This window comes from Colletes latitarsis, unplaced genomic scaffold (genome assembly GCF_051014445.1).
Source record: "Colletes latitarsis isolate SP2378_abdomen unplaced genomic scaffold, iyColLati1 scaffold0028, whole genome shotgun sequence".
Lineage (NCBI taxonomy): Eukaryota > Metazoa > Arthropoda > Insecta > Hymenoptera > Colletidae > Colletes > Colletes latitarsis.
Window position 1 is genome coordinate 4,122,237 of NW_027488378.1, and position 10,870 is coordinate 4,133,106.

Genomic DNA, 10,870 nt, shown 5'->3' on the forward strand with positions numbered 1-10,870 from the left:
ATACACTGAAGCAGTCAATTAAACCTGGTTTCGATCAATATTTCAGAGGATAACACCGGTTAGGTCTGGGTTAGGTCCGGGATATGCCCGCATCTGGCTCATGATTTTGCCTTCTTCGCATACTTGTTGGCCAGATCCTGGGTTTTTTTCGTGTTTGAATCACGTAGTAATGTGGTAACACACTGAAGCTGTCAATTAAACCTGGTTTCGATCAATATTTTAGAGGATAACACCGGTTAGGTCTGGGTTAGGTCTGGGTTATGCCCGCATCTGGCTCATGATTTTGCCTTCATCGCATACTTGTTGGCCAGATCCTGGATTTTTTCCGAGTTTGAATCACGTAGTAATGTTGTACCACACTGAGGCAGTCAATTAAACCTGGATTCGGACTTTATTTTAGAGGATAACACCGGTTAGGTCTGGGTTAGGTCTGGGTTATGCCCGCATCTGGCTCATGATTTTGCCTTCTTCGCATACTTGTTGGCCAGATCCTGGGATTTTTTCGTGTTTGAATCATGTAGTAATGTGGTAACACACTGAAGCAGTCAATTAAACCTGGTTTCGATCAATATTTTAGAGGATAACACCGGTTAGGTCTGGGTTAGGTCTGGGTTATGCCCGCATCTGGCTCATGATTTTGCCTTCTTCGCATACTTGTTGGCCAGATCCTGGGTTTTTTTCGTGTTTGAATCATGTAGTAATGTGGTAACACACTGAGGCTGTCAATTAAACCTGGTTTCGATCAATATTTTAGAGGATTACACCGGTTAGGTCTGGGTTAGGTCTGGGTTATGCCCGCATCTGGCTCATGATTTTGCCTTCTTCGCATACTTGTTGGCCAGATCCTGGGTTTTTTTCGTGTTTGAATCACGTAGTAATGTGGTAACGCACTGAAGCAGTCAATTAAACCTGGTTTCGATCAATATTTTAGAGGATAACGCCGGTTAGGTCTGGGTTAGGTCTGGGAAATGCGCGCATCTGGCTTATACTTTCGCCTTCTTCGCATACTTGTTGGTCAGATCCTGGGTTTTTTTCGTGTTTGAATCACGTAGGAATGTGGTAACACACTGAAGCAGTCAATTAAACCTGGTTTCGATCAATATTTTAGAGGATAACACCGGTTAGGTCTGGGTTAGGTCCGGGATATGCGCGCATCTGGCTTATACTTCCGCCTTTTTCGCAAACTTGTTGGCCAGATCCTGGATTTTTTCCGTGTTTGAGTCACGTAGTAATGTTGTACCACACTGAGGCAGTCAATTAAACCTGGATTCGGACATTATTTTAGAGGATAACACCGGTTAGGTCTGGGTTAGGTCTGGGTTATGCCCGCATCTGGCTCATGATTTTGCCTTCTTCGCATACTTGTTGGCCAGATCCTGGGTTTTTTTCGTGTTTGCATCATGTAGTAATGTGGTAACACACTGAAGCAGTCAATTAAACCTGGTTTCGATCAATATTTTAGAGGATAACACCGGTTAGGTCTGGGTTAGGTCTGGGTTATGCCCGCATCTGGCTCATGATTTTGCCTTCTTCGCATACTTGTTGGCCAGATCCTGGGTTTTTTTCGTGTTTGAATCAGTTAGTAATGTGGTAACACACTGAAGCAGTCAATTAAACCTGGTTTCGATCAATATTTTAGAGGATAACACCGGTTAGGTCTGGGTTATGCCCGCATCTGGCTCATGATTTTACCTTCCTCGCATACTTGTTGGCCAGATCCTGGGTTTTTTTCGTGTTTGAATCCTGTAGTAATGTGGTAACACACTGAAGCAGTCAATTAAACCAGGTTTCGATCAATATTTTAGAGGATATCACCGGTTTGGTCTTCGTTAGGTCTGGGTTATGCCCGCATCTGGCTCATGATTTTGCCTTCTTCGCATACTTGTTGGCCAGATCCTGGTTTTTTTTCGTGTTTGAATCACGTAGTAATGTGGTAACACACTGAAGCAGTCAATTAAACATGGTTTCGATCAATATTTTAGAGGATAACGCCGGTTAGGTCTGGGTTAGGTCTGGGAAATGCGCGCATCTGGCTTATACTTTCGCCTTCTTCGCATACTTGTTGGTCAGATCCTGGGTTTTTTTCGTGTTTGAATCACGTAGGAATGTGGTAACACACTGAAGCAGTCAATTAAACCTGGTTTCGATCAATATTTTAGAGGATAACACCGGTTAGGTCTGGGTTAGTTCCGGGATATACCCGCATCTGGCTCATGATTTTGCCTTCTTCGCATACTTGTTGGCCAGATCCTGGGTTTTTTTCGTGTTTGAATCACGTAGTAATGTGGTAATACACTGAAGCAGTCAATAAAACCTGGTTTCGATCAATATTTTAGAGGATAACACCGGTTAGGTCTGGGTTAGGTCTGGGTTTTGCCCGCATCTGGCTCATGATTTTGCCTTCTTCGCATACTTGTTGGCCAGATCCTGGATTTTTTTCGTGTTTGAATCACGTAGTAATGTGGTAATACACTGAAGCAGTCAATAAAACCTGGTTTCGATCAATATTTTAGAGGATAACACCGGTTAGGTCTGGGTTTCGTCTGGGATATGCCCGCATCTGGCTCATGATTTTGCCTTCATCGCATTCTTGTTGGCCAGATCCTGGGTTTTTTCCGTGTTTGAATCACGTAGTAATGTGGTAATACACTGAAGCAGTCAATTAAACCTGGTTTCGATCAATATTTCAGAGGATAACACCGGTTAGGTCTGGGTTAGGTCCGGGATATGCCCGCATCTGGCTCATGATTTTGCCTTCTTCGCATACTTGTTGGCCAGATCCTGGGTTTTTTTCGTGTTTGAATCACGTAGTAATGTGGTAACACACTGAAGCTGTCAATTAAACCTGGTTTCGATCAATATTTTAGAGGATAACACCGGTTAGGTCTGGGTTAGGTCTGGGTTATGCCCGCATCTGGCTCATGATTTTGCCTTCATCGCATACTTGTTGGCCAGATCCTGGGTTTTTACCATGTTTGAATCACGTCGTAATGTGGTATCACACAGAAGCAGTCAATTAAACCTGGTTTCGATCAATATTTTAGAGGATAACACCGGTTAGGTCTGGGTTTCGTCTGGGATATGCCCGCATCTGGCTCATGATTTTGCCTTTTTCGCAAACTTGTTGGCCAGATCCTTGGTATTATCCGCGTTTGAAACACGTAGTAATGTGGTAACACACTGAAGCTGTCAATTAAACCTGGTTTCGATCAATATTTTAGAGGATAACACCGGTTAGGTCTGGGTTAGGTCTGGGTTATGCCCGCATCTGGCTCATGATTTTGCCTTCTTCGCATACTTGTTGGCCAGATCCTGGGTTTTTTCCGTGTTTGAATCACGCAGTAATGTGGTAACACACTGAAGCAGTCAATTAAACCTGGTTTCGATCAATATTTCAGAGGATAACACCGGTTAGGTCTGGGTTACGCCCGCATCTGGCTCATGATTTTGCCTTCTTCGCATACTTGTTGGCCAGATCCTGGGTTTTTTTCGTGTTTGAAACACGTAGTAATGTGGTAATACACTGAAGCAGTCAATTAAACCTGGTTTCGATCAATATTTCAGAGGATAACACCGGTTAGGTCTGGGTTAGGTCTGGGTTATGCCCGCATCTGGCTCATGATTTTGCCTTCTTCGCATACTTGTTGGCCAGATCCTGGGTTTTTTTCGTATTTGAATCACGTAGTAATGTGGTAATACACTGAAGCAGTCAATTAAACCTGGTTTCGATCAATATTTTAGGGGATAACACCGGTTAGGTCTGGGTTAGGTCTGGGAAATGCGCGCATCTGGCTTATACTTTCGCCTTTTTCGCAAACTTGTTGGCCAGATCCTGCGTTTTTTTCGTGTTTGAATCACGTAGTAATGTGGTAACACACTGAAGCAGTCAATTAAACCTGGTTTCGATCAATATTTTAGAGGATAACACCGGTTAGGTCTGGGTTAGGTCTGGGTTATGCCCGCATCTGGCTCATGATTTTGCCTTCTTCGCATACTTGTTGGCCAGATCCTGGGTTTTTTTCGTGTTTGAATCACGTAGTAATGAGGTAATACACTGAAGCAGTCAATTAAACTTGGTTTCGATGAATATTTTAGAGGATAACACCGGTTAGGTCTGGGTTAGGTCTGGGATATGCCCGCATCTGGCTCATGATTTTGCCTTCTTCGCATACTTGTTGGCCAGATCCTGGATTTTTTCCGTGTATGAATCACGTAGTAATGTTGCACCACACTGAGGCAGTCAATTAAACCTGGATTCGGACATTATTTTAGAGGATAACACCGGTTAGGTCTGGGTTAGGTCTGGGTTATGCCCGCATCTGGCTCATGATTTTGCCTTCTTCGCATACTTGTTGGCCAGATCCTGGGTTTTTTCCGTGTTTGAATCACGTAGTAATGTGGTAACACACTGAAGCAGTCAATAAAACCTGGTTTCGATCAATATTTTAGAGGATAACACCGGTTAGGTCTGGGTTAGGTCTGGGATTTGCACGCATCTGGCTTATACTTTCGCCATTTTCGCAAACTTCTTGGTCAGATCCTGGGTATTTTTCGTGTTTGAATCACGTAGTAATGTGGTAACACTCTGAAGCAGTCAATTAAACCTGGTTTCGATCAATATTTTAGAGGATAACACCGGTTAGGTCTGGGTTAGGTCTGGGTTATGCCCGCATCTGGCTCATGATTTTGCCTTCTTCGCATACTTGTTGGCCAGATCCTGGGTTTTTTTCGTGTTTGAATCACGTAGTAATGTGGTAATACACTGAAGCAGTCAATAAAACCTGGTTTCGATCAATATTTTAGAAGATAACACCGGTTAGGTCTGGGTTAGGTCTGGGTTATGCCCGCATCTAGCTCATGATTTTGCCTTCTTCGCATACTTGTTGGCCAGATCCTGGGGTTTTTTCGTGTTTGAATCACGTAGTAATGTGGTAACACACTGAAGCAGTCAATTAAACCTGGTTTCGATCAATATTTTAGAGGATAACACCGGTTAGGTCTGGGATAGGTCCGGGATATGCCCGCATCTGGCTCATGATTTTGCCTTCTTCGCATACTTGTTGGCCAGATCCAGGGTTTTTTTCGTGGTTGAATCACGTAGTAATGTGGTAACACACTGAAGCAGTCAATTAAACCTGGTTTCGATCAATATTTTAGAGGATAACACCGGTTAGGTCTGGGATAGGTCCAGGATATGCCCGCATCTGGCTCATGATTTTGCCTTCTTCGCATACTTGTTGGCCAGATCCTGGGGTTTTTTCGTGTTTGAATCACGTAGTAATGTGGTAACACACTGAAGCAGTCAATTAAACCTGGTTTCGATCAATATTTTAAAGGATAACACCGGTTAGGTCTGGGATAGGTCCGGGATATGCCCGCATCTGGCTCATGATTTTGCCTTCATCGCATACTTGTTGGCCAGATCCTGGGTTTTTTCCGTGGTTGAATCACGTAGTAATGTGGTAACACATTGAAGCAGTCAATTAAACCTGGTTTCGATCAATATTTCAGAGGATAACACCGGTTAGGTCTGGGTTAGGTCTGGGAAATGCGCGCATCTGGCTAATTCTTTCGCCTTCTTCGCATAATTCTTGGCCAGATCCTGGGTTTTTTTCGTGTTTGAATCACGTAGGAATGTGGTAACACACTGAAGCAGTCAATTAAACCTGGTTTCGATCAATATTTTAGAGGATAACACCGGTTAGGTCTGGGATAGGTCCGGGATATGCCCGCATCTGGCTTATACTTTCGCCTTTTTCGCATACTTGCTGGCCAGATCCTGGGTTTTTTTCGTGTTTGAATCACGTAGTAATGTGGTAACACACTGAAGCTGTCAATTAAACCTGGTTTCGATCAATATTTCAGAGGATAACACCGGTTAGGTCTGGGTTAGGTCCGGGATATGCCCGCATCTGGCTCATGATTTTGCCTTCTTCGCATACTTGTTGGCCAGATCCTGGGTATTTCCCGTGTTTGAATCACGTAGTAATGTGGTAACACACTGAAGCAGTCAATAAAACCTGGTTTCGGTCAATATTTTAGAGGATAACTCCGGTTAGGTCTGGGTTAGGTCTGGGATTTGCGCGCAACTGGCTTATACCTTCGCCTTTTTCGCAAACTTGTTGGCCAGATCCTGGGTATTTTCCGTGTTTGAATCACGTAGTAATGTGGTAACACACTGAAGCAGTCAATTAAACCTGGTTTCGATCAATATTTCAGAGGATAACACCGGTTAGGTCTGGGTTAGGTCTGGGTTATGCCCGCATCTGGCTCATGATTTTGCCTTCTTCGCATACTTGTTGGCCAGACCCTGGGTTTTTTTCGTGTTTGAATCATGCAGTAATGTGGTAACACACTGAAGCAGTCAATTAAACCTGGTTTCGATCAATATTTCAGAGGATAACACCGGTTAGGTCTGGGTTAGGTCTGGGTTATGCCCGCATCTGGCTCATGATTTTGCCTTCTTCGCATACTTGTTGGCCAGAACCAGGGTTTTTTTCGTGTTTGAATCACGTAGTAATGTGGTAACACACTGAAGCAGTCAATTAAACCTGGTTTCGATCAATATTTTAGAGGATAACACCGGTTAGGTCTGGGTTAGGTCTGGGTTATGCCCGCATCTGGCTCATGATTTTGCCTTCTTCGCATACTTGTTGGCCAGATCTTGGGTTTTTTTCGTGTTTGAATCACGTAGGAATGTGGTAACACACTGAAGCAGTCAATTAAACCTGGTTTCGACCAATATTTTAGAGGATAACACCGGTTAGGTCTGGGTTAGGTCTGGGATATGCGCGCATCTGGCTTATACTTTCACCTTTTTCGCAAACTTGTTGGCCAGATCCTGGGTATTTTCCGTGTTTGAATCACGTAGTAATGTGGTAACACACTGAAGCAGTCAATTAAACCTGGTTTCTATCAATATTTTAGAGGATAACACCGGTTAGGTCTGGGTTAGGTCCGGGATATGCCCGCATCTGGCTCATGATTTTGCCTTCTTCGCATACTTGTTGGCCAGATCCTGGGTTTTTTTCGTGTTTGAATCACGTAGTAATGTGGTAACACACTGAAGCTGTCAATTAAACCTGGTTTCGATCAATATTTTAGAGGATAACACCGGTTAGGTCTGGGTTAGGTCTGGGTTATGCCCGCATCTGGCTCATGATTTTGCCTTCTTCGCATACTTGTTGGCCAGATCCTGGGTTTTTTTCGTGTTTGAATCACGTAGTAATGTGGTAACACACTGAAGCTGTCAATTAAACCTGGTTTCGATCAATATTTTAGAGGATAACACCGGTTAGGTCTGGGTTAGGTCTGGGATATGCGCGCATCTGGCTTATACTTTCACCTTTTTCGCAAACTTGTTGGCCAGATCCTGGGGTTTTTCCGTGTTTGATCACGTAGTAATGTGGTAACACACTGAAGCAGTCAATAAAACCTGGTTTCGATCAATATTTTAGAGGATAACACCGGTTAGGTCTGGGTTAGGTCTGGGATTTGCGCGCATCTGGCTTAAACTTTCGCCTTTTTCGCAAACTTGTTGGCCAGATCCTGGGTTTTTTTCGTGTTTGAATCACGTAGGAATGTGGTAACACACTGAAGCTGTCAATTAAACCTGGTTTCGATCAATATTTTAGAGGATAACACCGGTTAGGTCTGGGTTAGGTCCGGGATATGCCCGCATCTGGCTCATGATTTTGCCTTCTTCGCATACATGTTGGCCAGATCCTGGGTTTTTTTCGTGTTTGAATCACGTAGTAATGTGGTAACACACTGAAGCTGTCAATTAAACCTGGTTTCTATCAATATTTTAGAGGATAACACCGGTTAGGTCTGGGTTAGGTCCGGGATATGCCCGCATCTGGCTCATGATTTTGCCTTCTTCGCATACTTGTTGGCCAGATCCTGGGTATTTTCCGTGTTTGAATCACGTAGTAATGTGGTAACACACTGAAGCTGTCAATTAAACCTGGTTTCGATCAATATTTTAGAGGATAACACCGGTTAGGTCTGGGTTAGGTCCGGGATATGCCCGCATCTGGCTCATGATTTTGCCTTCTTCGCATACTTGTTGGCCAGACCCTGGGTTTTTTTCGTGTTTGAATCATGCAGTAATGTGGTAACACACTGATGCAGTCAATTAAACCTGGTTTCGATCAATATTTCAGAGGATAACACAGGTTAGGTCTGGGTTAGGTCTGGGTTATGCCCGCATCTGGCTCATGATTTTGCCTTCTTCGCATACTTGTTGGCCAGAACCAGGGTTTTTTTCGTGTCTGAATCACGTAGGAATGTGGTAACACACTGAAGCAGTCAATTAAACCTGGTTTCGATCAATATTTTAGAGGATAACACCGGTTAGGTCTGGGTTAGTTCCGGGATATGCCCGCATCTGGCTCATGATTTTGCCTTCTTCGCATACTTGTTGGCCAGATCCTGGGTTTTTTTCGTGTTTGAATCACGTAGTAATGTGGTAACACAATGAAGCAGTCAATTAAACCTGGTTTCGATCAATATTTCAGAGGATAACACCGGTTAGGTCTGGGTTAGGTCCGGGATATGCCCGCATCTGGCTCATGATTTTGCCTTCTTCGCATACTTCTTGGCCAGATCCTGGGTTTTTTTCGTGTTTGAATCACGTAGTAATGTGGTAACACACTGAAGCAGTCAATTAAACCTGGTTTCGATCAATATTTTAGAGGATAGCACCGGTTAGGTCTGGGTTAGGTCTGGGATATGCGCGCATCTGGCTTATACTTTCGCCTTTTTCGCAAACTTGTTGGCCAGATCCTGGATTTTTTCCGTGTTTGAATCACGTAGTAATGTTGTACCACACTGAGGCAGTCAATTAAACCTGGATTCGGACATTATTTTAGAGGATAACACCGGTTAGGTCTGGGTTAGGTCTGGGTTATGCCCGCATCTGGCTCATGATTTTGCCTTCTTCGCATACTTGTTGGCCAGATCCTGGGTTTTTTTCGTGTTTGAATCATGTAGTAGTGTGGTAACACACTGAAGCAGTCAATTAAACCTGGTTTCGATCAATATCTTAGAGGATAACACCGGCTAGGTCTGGGTTGGGTCCGGGATATGCCCGCATCTGGCTCATGATTTTGCCTTCTTCGCATACTTGTTGGCCAGATCCTGGGTTTTTCTCGTGTTTGAATCACGTAGTAATGTGGTAACACACTGAAGCAGTCAATTAAACCTGGTTTCGATCAATATTTTAGAGGATAACACCGGTTAGGTCTGGGTTAGGTCTGGGATATGCGCGCATCTGGCTTATACTTTCGCCTTTTTCGCAAACTTGTTGGCCAGATCCTGGATTTTTTCCGTGTTTGAATCACGTAGTAATGTTGTACCACACTGAGGCAGTCAATTAAACCTGGATTCGGACATTATTTTAGAGGATAACACCGGTTAGGTCTGGGTTAGGTCTGGGTTATGCCCGCATCTGGCTCATGATTTTGCCTTCTTCGCGCACTTGTTGGCCAGATCCTGGGTTTTTTTCGTGTTTGAATCATGTAGTAATGTGGTAACACACTGAAGCAGTCAATTAAACCTGGTTTCGATCAATATTTTAGAGGATAACACCGGTTTGGTCTGGGTTAGGTCTGGGTTATGCCCGCATCTGGCTCATGATTTTGCCTTCTTCGCATACTTGTTGGCCAGATCCTGGGTTTTTTTCGTGTTTGAATCACGTAGTAATGTGGTAACACACTGAAGCAGTCAATTAAACCTGGTTTCGATCAATATTTTAGAGGATAACACCGGTTAGGTCTGGGTTAGGTCTGGGATATGCGCGCATCTGGCTTATACTTTCGCCTTCTTCGCATACTCGTTGGTCAGATCCTGGGTTTTTTTCGTGTCTGAATCACGTAGGAATGTGGTAACACACTGAAGCAGTCAATTAAACCTGGTTTCGATCAATATTTTAGAGGATAACACCGGTTAGGTCTGGGTTAGTTCCGGGATATGCCCGCATCTGGCTCATGATTTTGCCTTCTTCGCATACTTGTTGGCCAGATCCTGGGTTTTTTTCGTGTTTGAATCACGTAGTAATGTGGTAACACACTGAAGCAGTCAATTAAACCTGGTTTCGATCAATATTTCAGAGGATAACACCGGTTAGGTCTGGGTTAGGTCCGGGATATGCCCGCATCTGGCTCATGATTTTGCCTTCTTCGCATACTTCTTGGCCAGATCCTGGGTTTTTTTCGTGTTTGAATCACGTAGTAATGTGGTAACACACTGAAGCAGTCAATTAAACCTGGTTTCGATCAATATTTTAGAGGATAGCACCGGTTAGGTCTGGGTTAGGTCTGGGATATGCGCGCATCTGGCTTATACTTTCGCCTTTTTCGCAAACTTGTTGGCCAGATCCTGGATTTTTTCCGTGTTTGAATCACGTAGTAATGTTGTACCACACTGAGGCAGTCAATTAAACCTGGATTCGGACATTATTTTAGAGGATAACACCGGTTAGGTCTGGGTTAGGTCTGGGTTATGCCCGCATCTGGCTCATGATTTTGCCTTCTTCGCATACTTGTTGGCCAGATCCTGGGTTTTCTTCGTGTTTGAATCATGTAGTAGTGTGGTAACACACTGAAGCAGTCAATTAAACCTGGTTTCGATCAATATCTTAGAGGATAACACCGGCTAGGTCTGGGTTGGGTCCGGGATATGCCCGCATCTGGCTCATGATTTTGCCTTCTTCGCATACTTGTTGGCCAGATCCTGGGTTTTTTTCGTGTTTGAATCACGTAGTAATGTGGTAACACACTGAAGCAGTCAATTAAACCTGGTTTCGATCAATATTTTAGAGGATAACACCGGTTAGGTCTGGGTTAGGTCTGGGATATGCGCGCATCTG